At 39.5% G+C, this 19,557-nt stretch overlaps 1 protein-coding gene across 2 annotated transcripts in view; it reads right to left on the bottom strand.

Moving 5' to 3' along the window:
* The window catches only part of LOC106586325 (methyl-CpG-binding domain protein 5), a 53,300-nt gene extending 35,480 nt beyond the window's left edge, over positions 1-17,820 (bottom strand). The window contains exon 1 of one of the 2 annotated variants that reach the window (XM_014173499.2): positions 17,464-17,820. The gene's annotated coding sequence lies outside the window, so the exon portion shown is untranslated. The remainder of the gene's footprint in view (positions 1-17,463) is intronic. The other variant, XM_014173500.2, reaches the window with a different exon arrangement.
* Between the last annotated feature and the right edge of the window lie 1,737 nt (positions 17,821-19,557).

Here is a 19,557-nt window from a genome sequence, read left to right as displayed (position 1 = left end):
GTGACGGTTTAAAAAAAATATGTAACAGACACATTAAGGCCAAAATGGTAAGGTCCTTATAAAATTCTACTCATAACGAGGTCAGCAGTGAAAGTCCAGGGAAAATCACGATGGATACATGTCACTCATTGCAAGGTTGTCCATTTCGATGACAAAGCGGAGCCTGGAGAATAAAGAACTGATTGATTAGCAATCGGGGGCCAATCTCAGGTGAAGAAGCATAGTAAGATGATCAGAACCTGATAGGCTTCTATGTTGTACACCGCAGTCATCATATTAGGGATATCTAGGTGAAATGTCCAACTTTTTCCTGAAAATTGGAACGTGTTTACTTAGGGAAATCTATGTGAAATATCAATTTCTCTTGAAACCAGGACATGATACTTTCACTTGTTTTGTTCTTCTTCATTACAGGTTATGAGAATCTACCGTCTGAATTAGCAGCAATACCCCTTCACCCAAGGCCTGTACATGAAACGATACAAGATCACCGGTGAAGTGTTCATTAGAGACGTCCTTATCAACCAGTGGAACGGAAGAATAATTCCTCACTACTGACAGACTGTCATAACATAATCTCTAATAGTTATCTATGTGGGGCTGATACCGGGTGTGGAACAGCTGATCATACTTAAAAGGACTCTGAATGATTACCTTGCCAATAGGACGATTGAATATTATTGTCTTGCAGACTATTCTTTTTTTGGTGAGTTTCCTCCTAATACAGAATGTGGTAGGAATCATAAGGGTCATCATCATTACACCTGTTAATACCTATGTTCTATAACTTTGTGTGAAATATATTTCTTACTGCAACAGCAAGTAAAATATGGCCTTTGTGTTTTATAGAAATGCAAGGTGTTTAATGTGAATGATTTTATGCTCACTGCTAATGTTTTTTTATACTGTCTATTTTTTCATGTTTTCTATTGTTTTCTAAAAATACATTTTAAGTATATTTATTTTTAAAATGGTCTAAGGGGAGTGTAAGAATATTGTAAGATAAATACACAACGCAGAGGACTAAAAGGTCAAGAGGGAATTAATGATCATTGGAAATAGTTGTTTTTTTGTAATGGGGAACTGAAGATTAATGGGTCAGGGACACGGGAGGAATCAGTCCAGGACTCATAGCTACATGTGGCAAGTTCTCAATGGTCCGAATCGCCTATACATTGAGCCTGAAATGGGATACTTGTTATTTGGGCATTGGTCCAATTTTACTGCAAGGAATTCTAATTGAACAACCACAGGCTAGGGTTGGGTTATAAACTACATCCTGTCTCTTTGTTCAGAGGAGAAACCATTGAGGACAGGGAAGAATGAACATCTGCCATCTACTTCCAGGCATAACAACTATGATTTGTTTTCTTTGAATAAATATATTTGCTCCCCCTGATTTGCTTTGGGGTCTGAGTTGTTGAAGAATAACATAATCTGCTAACAATAGCAAAGGGTCTGAATACTTATGTAAACAAGATATCGGTTTTTTTTAATAAAACATTTCTAAAAACCTTTTTTCGCTTTGTCATTAAAGTGTATTGAGTGTAGATTTGTGTGGGAAAAAACTACTCAATCCATTTTTAGAACAACACTGTAACGTAACAAAATGTGGAAAGAGTCAAGGGGTCTGAATACTTCCCGAATGCACGTTATAACGCAGCAACCTTAGTAATGTAGCTAGCTAGCTACAACAAGTAGACCTGTTGCTATGTAGCAGGACCAGTTAGCTTTATCACTAGCATGTCATTCCACAACAGGGAGCTTTAGCTATCATTATTCCAAGAAACAATTTAAGACCAGAAAATCTATAGGACAAGAACTATCAAGCTAATAAGAGTCGTCAAGGGAGGACTCAAAAACATTCATACATTTTGGTCATGTAGTGTATTTGTCAGTATGTGGACATGTCCTCGTCAAACAATCTCATTCCAAATACATGGGCAATAAAATGGAGTTGGAACTTTACTGCGGGGACTTGCTTCCATTCAGCCACAAGCGCATTAGTGAGATCGGGCAACGATGTTGGGCGATTAGACCTGGCTCGCAGTCGGCGTTCCAATTCATCCCAAAGGTGTTCGATGGGGTTGAGGTCAGGGTTCTGTGCAGACCAGTCAAGTTCTTCGACATTGATTTATTTTTTTTTTTTAAACCTGTTGTGGATGGGGGCAGTATTTTCACGGCCGGATAAAAAAACGTACCCGATTTAATCTGGTTACTACTCTTGCCCAGAAACTAGAATATGCATATAATAAGTAGATTTGGATAGAAAACACTCTGACGTTTCTAAAACTGTTTGAATGGTGTCTGTGAGTATAACAGAACTCATATGGCAGGCAAAAACCTGAGAAGATTCCAGGCAGGAAGTGGCCTGTCTGACAATTTGTAGTCCAACTGTTGCATCTCTATCGAAATTACAGCATCTGTGCTGTTACGTGACAGTTTCTAAGGCTTCCATTGGCTCTCTAAAGCCTCTAGAAAGCGGAATGACGCGTCTCCTGTCTCTGGGCAAAGTACAGCAGCAGAGTTTGTAAGTGCCTGGGGACAGTGAGCATTCACGAGACCTCACCATTTTTTTTCTTTCACTCTTTGAATGAATACAACGTTGCCCGGGTTGGAATATTATCGCTATTTTACAAGAAAAATAGCATAAAAATTGATTTTAAACAGCGTTTGACATGCTTCTAAGTACGGTAATGGAATATTTTTAATTTTTTTGTCACAAAATGCGCTCGCGCGTTACACTTTGGATAGTGACCTGAACGCACGAACAAAATGGAGGTATTTAGATATAACTATGGATTATTTGGAACCAAAACAACATTTGTTGTTGAAGTAAAAGTCCTGGGAGTGCATTCTGACGAAGAACAGCAAAGGTAATCCAATTTACATTTATGGAACAATGGGAAAGTAATTCTGCTTTGAAAGATGATAAACGTGTAACCTCATTTTTCAGAAAATGAATGTTTTGGTACCTACTGGAGAGCTCTTCTTTGTCTACACCCATTCAGCATCGTTCACACCCTCTTAAGCTTTAGCCCCACCTATCTCTTTAAGGGTTGATCCAAGCATTCTGTCCTAACAACTGCAGTCAAGCACCCAAGCTAACGTTGGCTAGTTTGCTAGACACAAATGAGAGAACAGCTCACAGATCATTTTACTCACCCTAGTATAGCTGGTTAGGCTGTTTTTATGATATCCAGAGAGTTGGTGACTGCAACTGTGCTGCTGGCAACATTTATTTATTTTTGCCAATGTTTACTGACACCAGTCATATCAATGGGTGTTAAGCGTTCGTAAATTCATCAGATATTCTGCGCTCTGGCACACTCAGACGAGAGTGCTCTGAAATCGAAGCAGACAGCCAGAGAGAATTTACCAGCTACGTCTATCAAACAGTTCTATTGAAATGGTTACTTGCGTAGTGGAGTCTTTTGTTAAGACATGTAGCTGGCTAGCTAGGTAAACAATGAACCATAATTCCAACTCATGACGTTACTACCCTACATGAATCTGCAGGTACCTAACCAACCAGGTTCAAATGTTAGCTAGCTAACATTAGGCTATAACTAGCAAAGCAAATGGCTCTGAGATATGAATAAGATCATACACGTAATATTAGCTAGCTAGTTAACAGTACACTTTGAAATGAAAACTGTAATATCTGAAAATGCAGCTAGCTAGATTATCATGGATGGACGCTTCTCTCTGTCATGGATGCTATGGTTGAAGATGTAATCCAGAGACAGGTGTTCTCTTAGCTATCACTCTAATTCCACTGATTTCAAAACTCATCCTCCAGAAAGTGGAGAACAACACTTACGCAGTTCTACTACGAGATATATTTTTTAAAGCTGCAAGATTACCTACACTTACTGACCATCTCAAATAGACAGAAGCGTGCTATATGGCAGACCAATCCAAACTCATCTCTCGGCATGTCCAGCGCACTCATTACCTCAGCCAATAATGGCTAGTGAGAAGGTTGCTGACTTTTTGTGGCTAAACCAACTAGGCTTGTAATTTAACAATTGTATTCGTATTTACAGATGGCATACAAGTTTGTTAATAAAGCACATGAAAGTTCACATGTTCCAGAAGACATTTCTGCCCCCCCAAAAAACACAGCATTGATGTATTAACCTGTTGGGTCTAGGGGGCAGCATTTGCACGTCTGGATAAAAAAAATGTACCCGATTTAATCTGGTTACTAATCCTACCCAGTAACTAGAATATGCATATACTTATTATATATGGATAGAAAACACTCTAAAGTTTCCAAAACTGTTTGAATGGTGTCTGTGAGTATAACAGAACTCATTTGGCAGGCAAAACCCTGAGACATTTTCTGACAGGAAGTGGATACCTGATGTGTTGTATTGACTTTAAACCTATCCCATTGAAAAACACAGGGGCTGAGGAATATTTTGGCACTTCCTATTGCTTCCACTAGATGTCACCAGCCTTTACAAAGTGTTTTGAGTCTTCTGGAGGGAGATCTGACCGAACAAGAGCCATGGAACGATGATGTCCCATTAGACACCTGGCGCGCGAGTTCATGTTGGGTACCCTCGTTCCAATACGTTATAAAAGAGTATGCATTCGTCCACCTTGAATATTATTCATGTTCTGGTTAAAAAAGGCCCTAATGATTTATGCTATACAACGTTTGACATGTTTGAACGAACGGAAATATATTTTTTCCCCTCGTTCATGACGAGAAGTCCGGCTGGCTTACATCATGTGCTAAGGAGACGGAGATTTTTGGACATAAATGATGAGCTTTTTTGAACAAAACTACATTCGTTATGGACCTGTGATACCTGGAAGTGACATCTGATGAAGAGAATCAAAGGTAATGGATTATTTACATAGTATTTTCGATTTTAGATCTCCCCAACATGACGTCTAGTCTGTATCGCAACGCGTATTTTTCTGGGCGCAGTGCTCAGATTATTGCAAAGTGTGATTTCCCAGTAAGGTTATTTTTAAATCTGGCATGTTGATTGCGTTCAAGAGATGTAAATCTATAATTCTTTAAATGACAATATAATATTTTACCAATGTTTTCTAATTTTAATTATTTAATTTGTGGTGCTGACTTGACTGCCGGTTATTGGAGGGAAACGATTTCCTCAACATCAATGCCATAGTAAAATGCTGTTTTTGGATATAAATATGAACTTGATAGAACTAAAAATGCATGCATTGTCTAACATAATGTCCTAGGAGTGTCATCTGATGGAGATTGTAAAAGGTTAGTGCATCATTTTAGCTGGTTTTATGGTTTTGGTGACCCTGTCTTTGACTTGACAAAACATTACACACAACTCTTGTAAATGTACTGTCCTAACATACTCTAAATTTATGCTTTCGCCGTAAAACCTTTTTGAAATCGTAAAACGTGGTTAGATTAAGGAGATGTTTATCTTTCAAATGGTGTAAAATAGTTGTATTTTTGAAAAATTTGAATTTTGACATTTATTTGGATTCAAATTTGCCGCTCTTGAAATGCACCTGCTGTTGATGGAGTGCACCACGGGTGGCACGCTAGCGTCCCACCTAGCCCCAAGAGGTTAAGGCACTCCGCAAATAATCGAGACAGTAATGGGCAAAGTAGACCAGAAAACATCCTGTAAAATTTGATTGGAAAACCGTCTGGACCCGGTGATTTACCACTTTTTATTGTGGACACTGCAGTTGCAATCTCCTCAGGTGCAAATTCTTCTTCTAAACCATCATGGGAGTATATCAATTGAAGGCATATTCAGACCATCGAAGAACAAATCAATCAACAAAGGGTCTTGAGGAGATTGACTCCTGTATAGCGCTGAATAAAACTGTTCTCTTTATGTATAACTGTGGTAGCACCAGACAGGGTCCTTATATGTGGGATTAAACGTGAGGCCTCAGATTTACGGATCTAATGTGGAAGGAGTTTATTGGCCTTGTCGCCTTGCTCAAAACACTGTATCGAGCTCGTAAGAGTAATTGTTCAGCTTCTCTGGTAGAGAGCTCGTCAAATTCAGATTTGAGTAGCTGGCTTTCTTTATATAGATCAGAGGAAGGATCTGTAGCATACTAGTAGCTATGGCTTTGCTCAGGTCTCAAAGAGCGAGAGAGCGAGATTTGTTTTTGTTGGCTGTATAATTTGACCACGTAGGTATGCTTTGAGGGACTCCCATGTGGAAGAGCAGGATATACCTGGGGTTGAATTAATTTCTAGGAATAAGGTGATTTCAGAAGAAATGAAATGGACAAACTCTTTATCTGAGAGTAAAATTGAGTTAAGACGCCATTGAGAACACATACGAGGTTGCCCTTTAAATGTCTCAGCACCCTCCAACATTTCACATGGTTGTTAGCCCCTTTGATGTTCAACAAAATATACTTGAATTATTTTGGCCACCATGAGCACTCCCGTTATACAACCCTGTCATTAGAGCACAGAGTGGAAAAGCAATGAATACCCAAAAACCCCAGGATAAATTGTCTCAGTAATAATGTACGGTGTAAGGCACTTGGGAAAAAGACAGAATGACAACATCAGAACTGAACAATTCAACCTCCTTCCTCCCCCCATCCCAGACAATATCTCCCCAATGAGGTACAAGACTAAATAGAACATATTTTCTTCGCACAGAATGTCTGTGAGAGTGTGGCGATAAACCCACAGTACCGCCTTTTAACCTGTTATGGCTAGGGGGCAGTATTTTCACGGCTGGATAAAAAACGTACCCGATTTAATCTGGTTACTACTCCTGCCCAGTAACTAGAATATGCATATAATTATTGGCTTTGGATAGAAAACACCCTAAAGTTTCTAAAACTGTTTGAATGGTGTCTGAGTATAACAGAACTCATATGGCAGGCCAAAACCTGAGAAGAGTTTGCAGTGGGTATGCTAGTTCTGAACATCACATGCTAATGTAAAAAGCTGGTTTTTGATGTAAATATGAACTTGATTGAACAAAACATGCATGTATTGTATAACATAATGTCCTAGGAGTGTCATCTGATGAAGATCATCAAAGGTTAGTGCTGCATTTAGCTGTGGTTTGGGTTTTTGTGACATATATGCATGCTTTGAAAATGGCTGTGTGATTATTTTTGGCTGGGTACTCTCCTGACATAATCTAATGTTTTGCTTTCGCTGTAAAGCCTTTTTGAAATCAGACAGTGTGGTTAGATTAACCTGTTTGGGCTAGGGGGCAGTATTGAGAATTTTGGAAAAAATATGTGCCCATTTTTAACTGCCTCCTACATCAACTCAGAAGCTAGAATATGCATATTATTGTTCAGGTTTGGATAGAAAACACCCTAAAGTTTCTAAAACTGTTTGAATGGTGTCTGTGAGTATAACAGAACTCCTATGGCAGGCAAAAACCTGACAAGGTTTCATGCAGGAAGTGGCCTGTCTGACAAGGAGTCGTGCATCTTGCATCTGTTTATTGAAGAGTAAGGATCTTAGCTGTAACGTGACAATTCCCAGGGCTCCAATAGGCTCTCAGAACCCGGGAAAAACCTGAACGATGACGAGGCAGCCTCTGGCTGAAACAGATTATTGCCTTATCCAAGTGGCCGATCAGAGGACCATTGAATGAGGCGCGTGCACGATTCGCCCCCGTGGAGAAATTTCATTCGGCTGTTTAGCTTATTGCAGATTCCCGGTCGGAATATTATCGCTTTTCTACGAGATAAATGGCATAAAAATGGGTTTTAAACAGCGGTTGACATGCTTCGAAGTACGGTAATGGAATATTTAGACATTTTTTGTCACGCCATGCGCGCGACCGTTATTTACCATTCGTATAGTGTCTAGAATGCGTATAGTGTCTAAAAGCCGTGATGGCTGGGCTATGTACTTAGAATATTGCAAAATGTGCTTCATCCGAAAAGCTATTTTAAAATCGGACATATCGAGTGCATAGAGGAGTAATGTATCTATAATTCTTAAAATAATTGTTATGCTTTTTGTGAACGTTTATCGTGAGTAATTTAGCAAACTGTTAGTAAATTCCCCGGAAGTTTGCGGGGGGTATGCTTTTTCTGAACGTCACATGCTAATGTAAAAAGCTGTTTTTTGATATAAATATGAACTTGATTGAACAGACATGCATGTATTGTATAACATAATGTCCTAGGTGTGTCATCTGATGAAGATCATAAAAGGTTAGTGCTGCATTTAGCTGTGGTTTGGGTTTTTGTGACATTATATGCTAGCTTGAAAAATGGGTGTCTGATTATTTCTGGCTGGGCACTCTCCTGACATAATCTAATGTTTTGCTTTCGTTGTAAAGCCTTTTTGAAATCGGACAGTGTGGTTAGATTAAGGAGAGTCTTGTCTTTAAATAGCTGTAAAATAGTCATATGTTTGAGAAATTGAAGTAATAGTATTTCAAACGATTCAAAAATCGCGCCACTGAATTCAGGTGGCTGTTACGTAGGTGGGACGAATTCGTCCCGCCTTGCCCATAGAGGTTAACGAGAGTCTTGTCTTTAAAATGGTGTAAAATAGTCATATGTTTGAGAAATTGAAGTTATAGCATTTATGAGGTATTTGTATTTCGCGCCACACGATTCCACTGGCTGTTGACTAGGGTGGGACGCAAACATCCCACCTAGCCCATAGAAGTTAAGAACAAATTCTTATTTGCAATGACGGCCTACACCGGCCAAACCCGGACGATGCTGGGCCAATTGTGCACCTCCCTATGGGACTCCCAATCACGGCCAGTTGTGATATAGCCGGTCTTACACAGGCTAGTACATTTTTAAGAGTTTAAGACCACCAACTACTGATATGCATGCTTGGTATTATATTAGAAAAGCTGTTCGCGAAAGCAACAGCTACTCTTCCTGGGGTCCACACGAAACATTACATAATAATAGACAAGAACTGCTTAAGATCATATACTTAAAAATTGCACGCATAGCCTCCATATAAATACATACACACAAAATATCTAGGTAAATTAGGGGAGAGGCGTTGTGCTGTGAGGTGTTGCTTTATTTTCATTTCATGTTCATTTGAGCAATATGAGATGGAAGGGAGTTCAAATCATTAATGGCTCTATATAAAATACTGTATGCTTTCTTGAATTTGTTCTTGATTTGGGGACTGTGAAAAGACCACTGGTGGCATGTCTGGAGGGGTAAATGCGTGTGTCAGAACTGTGTGTAAGTTGACCATGCAAACAATGCTTGTTAGAGCATATCAAAGACTAAATTCCATAGAGAATTAGGTTGAGGTGACAAATTATATTTGACTATTGTAACATGCAGTGATGAATTCTATTGTCCCTGTCAGGAGCACAGGCTTTTGCCGTAGATAGAGTTCTCATCTCTGGACCACATGATCTTAAAATTGCCTTATGTTAAGGCACTTCTCTCACTCTACATCCGTGGGCTACATTGGTGACCAGGGTGGGATCCTTTTGATACACCTATGTGGCCTGGGAACACAAATGCTCCATGAGAGAGGGGGGGATACTGAAGCATGCATTGATGACAGTTCTACGGTCTCCATTAGAGGCTCAGGCTAAAGCCAAAGATCGAGTTTAGGAAATGCTGCTCTTTATACACTGTTAGGGTTGCAAATGGTGGGAAACTTTCAGGTACATTTCCAGATTTTTTTCTGAAATTGTCTATGGAAAGTTAAGCCTGGGAATTTTTCTTAAATTCATCAAAAAAGGTTAGCTTATAACAGTTAACCTTTTTTTGTGGGATACACATAAGGCAATTCTAGGTCTTGTGGCATATTTTGGTTAAACTATCCCAAATTCAATGGAATTGCAACCCTCTACTGCACAGTGCATTCTTCCATCACATGTACAGCTGATTCTCAAGATCTTGCACACTAATGAGATGCTATTGAGCCCACACTTCTACACTGTCTGAGCCAAGGACTACATGCTTTCTGGTAAGTTTTGATTACAATACTGGGTGGGGTGAATATATTTTATATGACATACATGATTTTTTTGTTAACTGGTTAATGGTAGCCTACAGCAAAGTGTGTTGAAATCATTTCTAACTTGTTAACAATTTCTGCTAGTTCATTTTTGCTACCATATGGGTTTTAGCTTGCTTGAGCCTGCTAACTGAGGAATGTTAATTCATTTGTTTCCATACATGTTTCATTTTAAAACATTTATCTTACAAAAGAAGTTGTTTAACCTAACTGCTTAACTTCTTCGGGGTAGGGGGCAGTATTTGGAAGTTTGGATGAATGAGGTACCCAAAGTAAACTGCCTGTTACTCAAGCCCAGAAGCTAGGATATGCATATAATTGGTAGTATTGGATAGAAAACTCTAAAGTTTCAAAAACTGTTACAATAATAATAATAATAATAATAATGTCTGAGTATAACAGAACTGATATAGCAGGGGAAAACCCGAGGTGAATCCATCCGGAAATGTGTTTTGGGAGGTGACACCATTTAAAATACCTGTCTATGGGGAAATCAATAGAATACCTCCCGGATTGCAGTTCCTAGGGCTTCCAGTAGATGTCAACAGTCTTTAGAAAGCATTTCAGGCTTGTTTTTTGAAAAATGAGCTAGAAATTGTAGTTTTTCTAAGTGGCTCCCATTTTGGCTGTAGTGTTGTGACACGAGTGGATGAGGGCGCGCACTTCGTCATTTATCATCGGTAATGAACATAATATTCTCCATCTTAAATTTGATCTTTTATTTACATATTAACTATTTATCTGTACATGGAATTGTATTTGTTGTTTTGTTTACAATTTTTTTCCTAATCTTTACAGGAAAATGCCACAGGCACTATCTGATGTGTGGAGACATTTCAATGCAGCTAATGTAGAAGGAAAAGCTGTGTACATTTGCATATACTGTGCCAAATCATATGTGAAGAATGCAACAAAGATGCAGAATCACCTGGCCAAGTGCATAAAGTTCCCTCAGCGCTCACAACAAGCAACCTTTCAATAGAAGTAGAGGGATTTTTGTCGAGGTGAAAATGATGAATCAGACACCTTATCGATAGCAGCAGCTCATGGTCCTCCTGGAATCATACGTTTTTTTTTACTCAATGGAGGAACGTATTCAGAGAAATGCTGATGAATGTCTTGCTCGAGCTGTGTATGCAACTGGTTAACCTCTGATGCTCATAGGAAGTGTATTGGAAGAGATTTCTGAATGTTTTTCGCCCAGCATACACCCCTTCAACCAGACATGCTTTATCTACTCATTTGCTGGATGCAGAGTTCAGAGTTCAAGTGACGGTCAAGAAAATCAGAGAAAGCAGACTGTATTGCAATCATCTCTGATGGGTGGTCGAATGATCGTGGGCAAGGAATAATTAACTACATCATCTCCACCCCTCAACCAGTATTCTACAAGAGCACAGACACACCGGTCTCTACATTGCAGATGAGCTGAAGGCAGTCATCAATGACCTTGGACAACAGAAAGTATTTGCACTGGTGACAGATAATGCTGCGAACATGATGGCTGCATGGTCTAAAGTGGAGGAGTCCTACCCTCACATCACACCCATTGGCTGTGCTGCTCATGCATTGAATCTGCTCCTCAAGGACATCACGGCACTGAAAACAAGGGTCATACTGAAGATGAAGGGTCATCAAGTTATAGCAGCAATCTACCTCACCAAGCAAAGTGAGAAGAATAAGAGCACCACATTGAAGCTGCCCAGCAACACCCAATGGGGTGGTGTTGTCATCATGTTTGACAGTCTCCTGGAGGGGAAGGAGTCTCTCCAAGAAATGGCCATATGACAGTCTGCCGATATTGACAGCCCCATCAAGAGGATCCTCCTGGATGATGTATTTGGGGAGAGAGTGGTAAGCAGCCTGAAACCTATAGCAGTAGCCATTGCATGGATTGAGGGAGACAATGCCATCCTGTCTGATGTTCAGAATCTGCTTGCAGATGTAGGAGAAGAAATACATACTGCCCTGCCCACTTCATTGTTGCTCCAAACAGAGGAAACTGCAGTTCTGAAATACATCAAAAAGCGTGAAGACTTCTGCCTGAAGCCCATGCATGCTGCAGCGTGCATGTTGGACACCAAGTATGCTGGCAAGAGCATCCTGTCTGGGGCAGAGATCAACAAGCCCTATGGTGTCATCACTACTGCGTCTCACCACCTTGGCCTGGATGAGGGCAAGGTTCTTGGCAGTCTGGCAAAGTACACTTCCAAGCAAGGGCTTTGGGATGGAGATGCAATATGGCAGTCGTGCCAATATATCTCAGCCACCTGGTGGAAGGGACTTTGTGGATCTGAGGCTCTTTCCCCTGTTGCCTCCATCATCCTCCAAATCCCACCAACATCAGCCGCCTCAGAGCTCAGCTGGTCCTTGTTTGGGAACACACACACACCATAGCACGCAACAGGCTGACCAATACAAGGGTTGAAAAATTGATGGCCTTTTGATCCTGACAACGAGCCACCCTCAACAAGGTTGGAAAGTGACAGTAAAGATGATGCCTCAGAGTCTGATGTTCAAGAGGTGGACATTGAGGAGGTCCAGGGAGAAGACATGGAAGCCTGAGAGGAAGACAACCAAAGCTTTCGTTTCTAGAGTATCATTTTACAGATGCATGTTAAAAACGTTTTGGGGAGATGCGATGGATCATTGGGGATCATTCAATATTCCCTTTTTGGTTGTTCAGTGAAATCATCCCATGGGAAGAGTCAACTCATTTAATTAAAGTTCAATTCGTAACTAAATTGTTTTTTAAAATATCTATTGGAAGGATTTAATCATTTGCAATTACACTATCATTCAAAAGTTTGGGGTCACTTAGAAATTCCCTTGTTTTGAAAGAAAAGCACATTTCTTGTCCATTAAAATAACATCAAATTGATCCGAAATACAGTGTAGCCATTGTTAATGTTGTAAATGACTACTGTAGCTGGAAACGGCATTTTTTTTGTGGAACATCTACATAGGCGTACAGAGGCCCATTATCAGCAACCATCACTCCTGTGTTCCAATGGCACATTGTGTTAGCTAATCCAAGATTATCATTTTAACCTGTCTGGGCTAGGGGGCAGTATTTTCACGGCCGGATAAAAAACGTACCCGATTTAAACTGTTTACTACTCTTGCCCAGAAACAAGAATATGCATATTATTAGTAGATTTGGATAGAAAACACTCTGAAGTTTCTAAAACTGTTTGAATGGTGTCTGAGTATAACAGAACTCATATGGCAGGCAAAAACCAGAGAAAATTCCAAGCAGGAAGTGGCCTGTCTGAGAATTTGTAGTTCTTTTGATTCTCTATCGAAACTACAGTATCTGTGGGGTTACGTTGCACTTTCTAAGGCTTCCATTGGCTCTCTAAAGCCTTCAGAAAGCGGGTTGAGGCGTCTTCTGTCTCTGGGCAGAGTATAGTAGCTCAGTTTCTCAGTGGTCTGCCTGGTGACAAGAGATTGGATATGCGCATTCACTCGTCCACGCTGTTTTTTTCTTTTCCTCTTTGAATGAATACACTATTGTCCGGTTGGAATATTATCGCTATTTTACGCGAAAAATACCATAAACATTTATTTTAAACAGTGTTTGACATGCTTCTAAGTACGGTAATGGAACATTTTGAATTTTTTTGTCTCGAAATGCACTGGCGCATTACCCTTTGGATAGTGACCTGAACGCACGAACAAAACGGTGGTATTTGGACATAACTATGGATTATTTGGAACAAAAACAACATTTCTTGTGGAAGTAGCAGTCCTGGGAGTGCATTCTGACGAAGATCAGCAAAGGTAATACAATTTTTCTAATACTAATTCTGAGTTTAGTGAGCCCCGAACTTGGCGGGTGTCAAATTAGCTAGCCGTGATGGCTGAGCTATGTACTCAGAATATTGAAAAATGTGCTTTCGCCGAAAAGCTATTTTAAAATCTGACATACCGATTGCATAAAGGAGTTCTGTATCTATAAATTCTTAAAATAATTGTTATGTATTTTGTCAACGTTTATGATGAGTAATTTAGTAAATTCACCGGAAGTTTTTGGTGGGAATGCATGTTCTGAACATCACACGCCAATGTAAAAAGCTGTTTGTGGATATAAATATGAACTTGATTGAACAAAACATACATGTATTGTATAACATAATGTCCTAGGAGTGTCATCTGATGAAGATCATCAAAGGTTAGTGCTTCATTTAGCTATGTTTTGGGTTTTTGTGACATATATGCCTGCTTGGAAAATGGCTGTGTGATTATTTTGGTCTATGTACTCTCTTAACATAATCTAATGTTTTGCTTTCGCTGTAAAGCCTTTTTGAAATTGGACAATGAAGTTACATTAACGAGAGTCTTATCTTTAAAATGGTGTAAAATAGTCGTATGTTTGAAAAATTGAAATTATTGCATTTTTGAGGTTTTTGTATTTCGCGCCACGCTGTTCCACTGGCTGTTGAATAGAGTGGGACGGTCACGTCCCACCTAGCCCAGAGAGGTTAAAAGGCTAAATGATCATTAGAAAATCCCATTGCAATTATGCTAGCACAGCTGAAAACTGTTGTACTGATTAAAGAAGCAATAAAACTGGCCTTCTTTATAGACTAGTTGAGTATCTAGAGCATCAGCATTTGTGGGTTCGATTACAGGCTCAAAATGGCCAGACACAAAGCACTTTCTTCTGAAACTCAGACAATTCTTGTTCTGAGAAATGAAGGCTATTCCATGCGAGAAATTCCCAAGAAACTGAAGATCTTGTACAATGTATTGTATTGTATTACTTCCTTCACAGAACAGCGCAAACTGGCTGTGTGTTTTGCGGGTACTATTTAATGAAGCTGCCAGTTGAGGACTTGTGAGGCTTCTGTTTCTCAAACTAGACACTCTAATGTACTTGTCCTCTTGCTCAGTAGTGCACCGGGGCCTCCCACTCCTCTTTCTATTCTGGTTAGAGCCAGTTTGCACTGTTCTGTGAAGGGAGTAGTACACAGCATTGTACGAGATCTTCAGTTTCTTGGCAATTTCTCACATGGAAAAGCCTTCATTTCTCAGAACAAGAACAGACTGACGAGTTTCAGAACAAATTGCTTTGTTTCTGGCCATTTTGAGCCTGTAACCGAACCCACAAATGCTGATGCTCTAGATACTTAACGAGTCTAAAGATGGCCAGTTGTATTGCTTCTTTAAACAGGCCAACAAGTTTTCAGCTGTGCTAACATAATTGCAAAAGGGTTTTCTAATGATCAATTAGAAATGTCCTTGTTTCTGAAAGAAAAGCAATTTTTTTGGTCAATTTAAAATAACATCAAATTGATCAGAAATACAGTGTGGACATTGTTAATGTTGTAAATGACTATTGTAGCTGGAAACGGCAGATTTTTTATGGAATATCTACATAGGCGTACAGAGGCCCATTATCAGCAACCATTACTCCTGTGTTCCAATGGCACGTTGTGTTAGCTAATTCAAGTTTATCATTTTAAAAGGCTAAGTGACCCCAAACTTTTGAACGGTAGTGTAGGTCTACTTATAACAAGGTAAAAGGTTTATGTTTCTATCCACATATGATATGGTAAATATATCCAATGCAAAAAAATATTACATTTAAATGGTATCAATATCAATTTCCGTTAATTCCCATATATTCCCTTTAATTACCACCTCTGAATATTCCCCAAAATGTGGAACCCTATACACTGAACAAAGATATAAAATGCAACATGTAAAGTGTTGGTCCCATGTTTCATGAGCTGAAATCAAAAATCCCTGAAATGTTCCATAAGCTTATAAATGTTCCAAAAGCTTATTTCTCTCAAATATTTTGCACAAATTTGTTTATGTCACTGTTGGTGATCATTTCTTATCTGCCAAAATAATCCATCCACCTGGCAGGTGTGGCATATCAAGAAGCTGATTAAACAGCATGATCATTACACAGGTGCACCTTGTGCTGGGGACAATAAAAGGCCACTTTAAAATGTGCAGTTTTGTCACACAACACAACACCACAGATGTCTCAAATTTTGAGGGAGAGTGCATGCTGACTGCAGGAATGTCTACCAGAGCAGTTGCCTGAGAATTGAATGTTCATTTGGCAGTACGTCCAACCGGCCTCACAACCCAGCCCAGGACCTCTACATCCGGCAAACACTAAATGTGATGTGTTCTTTGTTCGAAGGTATATGCATAAAACGTGCACATTATGGAAAACATGTCTCACACTCATAGTTAGTAGCAGAATAATGGATTGGCAAGAACTTGCCACTGTCAACTTTTACAAGGTTAGTTACAAAGTTAGGCTAATAATTTAAACCACCTAAATATAGTCACATTCACTGAACATGTAGTATTTGAAACGCAAACATTAATTTCCCAACTGATTTTACTATAATCCTGCAGACAATTTATCCTTCTCATACTTTATATTCCAATGCATCCAACATCACGCATGCCCGCCATGATATTGTGCAGCTGCTTACATTTGAGAACTCATCTAGTTTAGAAATCAAACAGTACAAAAACCAAACGCTTACAGATTGTCATCACTATCCAGGATTAGGATTTAGGGAAAAAACAATTATATTAAAGTCAGGTAAATTATTACTGTGCCACACTCCTCAGAAACCACAGTACAATACAGCATAAGTGTGTGTGAGTTTTGTTAAATCCAGACGCTCCATCTGAACATTAACACGCATGGCTTGCGATACGGTTTTGATAGCATAAGGACCTTATCGTTCATATCAGCGATTAAAAAATACTTTAAAATTGATACACACCTTTTATAGGGTTAGTGTTCCCACACGGCCCTATCTCCGTGTTACAGAACTTTACAGAAGACAGACCAAGGGATCACCTGTGTTAATTACCTTGCTATCTAGCATGCTCCAGAAACTTCGTCACTGAAAAATAATATCGGCTGCAACTGTGATAAAGCCAGATGAAACAGTGTCCAGCACAGGAAGTTGGTGGCACCTTAATTGGGGAGGACGGGCTCGTGGTAATGACTGGATAGGAATATTGGAATCAAATACATCAAACACATGGTTTCCATGTGTTGATGCGCCGTTCCAGCAGCCTCCACTGGTGACAGTAAGTGTATTTTTTTTCATTTGTAAAATTAATTTTGATATGATAAAGTAAAGGGCTTTATGTTTCTAAAATCATATCGCAATTGAGAATAGATACACGTTTAGATGGAGTACTTGGCTGTTTACCTCTGAAAATAACAAGGAGCTCGCTACTTGGTGGCTACGCTTACTACCCTGTTATTGACGATGACATAACATAAACACAGCACGAACAATTTCACAGCCAAGAACACGCTTGGTGAAGATAGCTACAACTTCAACAGTAGTCCCTGCATGACAAAATACATATTTTTTTCCCACATCTTTGTTGTGCTACTAGTCGCTAACTTAGCTAGCCATTTAGCTAGCTAACAGCTACAGTAGAGTTTGCAAAAATATATATCTTAAATTTGTAAACTAATATTACACTCTTACCTTAGTTACCTTTTTCAGATGACAAAAACGACACCCAGCAACCCGAGAATTTAGTAAAAATAACACCATGAACCGAAGCCCTTTGCAGAAATGTCAGTCGAGTCGAGCCAGGGCCAAAATTGAGACAGCCAGAGACCAGGCAGAGGTCTGTTGCTGAGAGGCAGGAGTCAGAAATGAGGTTTTAGCATATCCCAAATACCATGCCCTGCATTTAAATAGTCCACATTTAGCTTTTAAGGATTATGTGTTGAAATAAGTCTACGTTCAGGTTAGCTATTCCTTTGAAAATCAAGATTAAAGCGCTCCCACGTACAAGTGCCACTGCTCGATTTCTATCGAGCTTGTTGGGAATAGAAATATGGGAGAGATACATTGCGCATGCGCCGCAGCTGGAGCCTGGAAAAAGGTGTCCCACCATGCAACACAATGTAAATGGTACGCAAGCAAGGTTTAGAGAAAGGGTCAGTGCTATTCGGGATCCTTGGGACGTCCATATGCCATTGAAGTTTAAATGTAGTTATTTAGCAGGAGACATGTTGAAACATTCTTGTATCTTCGAAAGTATTATGGTGCATGCATTCCTTAATGCAGGCATATTCTGATTATTGAATAAATTGTGATTATTTTGTACTTATAGTACACCACTGCCAGACAGCTGTTCATAATGCATCCATTGAATGCATTTCGTTAGAACGTTGTGGGGAAAATCTTTCAAACACAATGTATGGCCTTATTGTAGCTTCTATAGGTAGTGTAGATTATAATGTGCGTACATATTTAGTGTATCAGGCCCAGGATGTTCAATTCATGTTCATGCATCCCAAGGTGTGACAAAGGGAATCTGAGATGCAATGGGCTTTGCTGCCATCTAGTGATCAGATGGAGCTCTCCAGCTCCCTAGGGTGCTGAGATCTACCAAACCACATTCATACTGTACTTCAGCACTGCATCAAAAATTCTGCCAGCTTGGTAGATGAGGGACTGCACGAATCATCCTATTCTCACAATCTATCCTAAATCAGCAGCACAGTTGTAACATTCATTCACAGCCATATGCACATTAATGGGTTTACACAGGTGGTGGGTAAACATTGGATGAATGTTGCTGCCTCTTCTTCAATGCTCCCAGGATAGTGTAGTCTCCGAAATCCCAGACCTCGGGCTGGAACATTGTTAACTCTTAAGGATCTGCCCCTTTTTTTTCTCCAATTTTCGCCTAAAATGACATACCCAAATCTAACTGCCTGTAGCAAGGATATGCATATTCTTGGTACCATTTGAAAGGAAACACTGAAGTTTGTGGAAATGTGAAAGGAATGTAGGAGAATATAACACATTAGATCTGGTAAAAGATAATACAAGAAAAAAAATGTTTTTGTCTTTTTTTGTACCATCATCTTTGAAATGCAAGAGAAAGGTCATAATGTATTATTCCAGCCAAGGTGCAATTTAAATTTTGGCCACTAGATGGCAGCAGTGTATGTACAAAGTTTTAGAATGATACAATGAACCATTGAATTTCTGTTCTAAATTTTGTATCAAGACTGCCCAAATGTGACTAATTTGTAAATTAGTCAACTTTTCATGTTCAAAACTGTGCACTCTCCTCAAACAATAGCATGGTATTATTTCACTGTAATAGCTACTGTAAATTGGACAGTGCAGTTAGATTAACAAGAATTTAAGCTTTCTGCCAATATCAGATATGTCTATGTCCTGGGAAATTGTCTTTTTACTTACAACCTCATGCTAATCGTATTAGCCTACGTTAGCTCAACCGTCCCACAGGGGACCCACCGATCCTGAAGGTTTTAACATTGTGGGAGGCAACCTGTCTGCCTCGGAATATATATATATATATATATATATAAAAACATGTATATATATATATATATATATATATTTCTTTATTTAACCTTTGTTTAACTAGGTAAGCCAGTTAAGAACAAATTCGTATTTACAATGACGGCCTACACCAGCCAAACCTAACCCGGACGACGCTGGGCCAATTGTGCGCCGCCCTATGGATCTCCCAATCACGGCCGGTTGTGATACAGCCTGGAATCGAACCAGGGTCTGTAGTGACGCCTCTAG

The sequence above is a fragment of the Salmo salar genome, chromosome ssa25, assembly GCF_905237065.1.
Source record: "Salmo salar chromosome ssa25, Ssal_v3.1, whole genome shotgun sequence".
In the NCBI taxonomy this organism is placed as follows: domain Eukaryota; kingdom Metazoa; phylum Chordata; class Actinopteri; order Salmoniformes; family Salmonidae; genus Salmo; species Salmo salar.
This window is presented reverse-complemented; position numbering and strand designations above follow the sequence as displayed.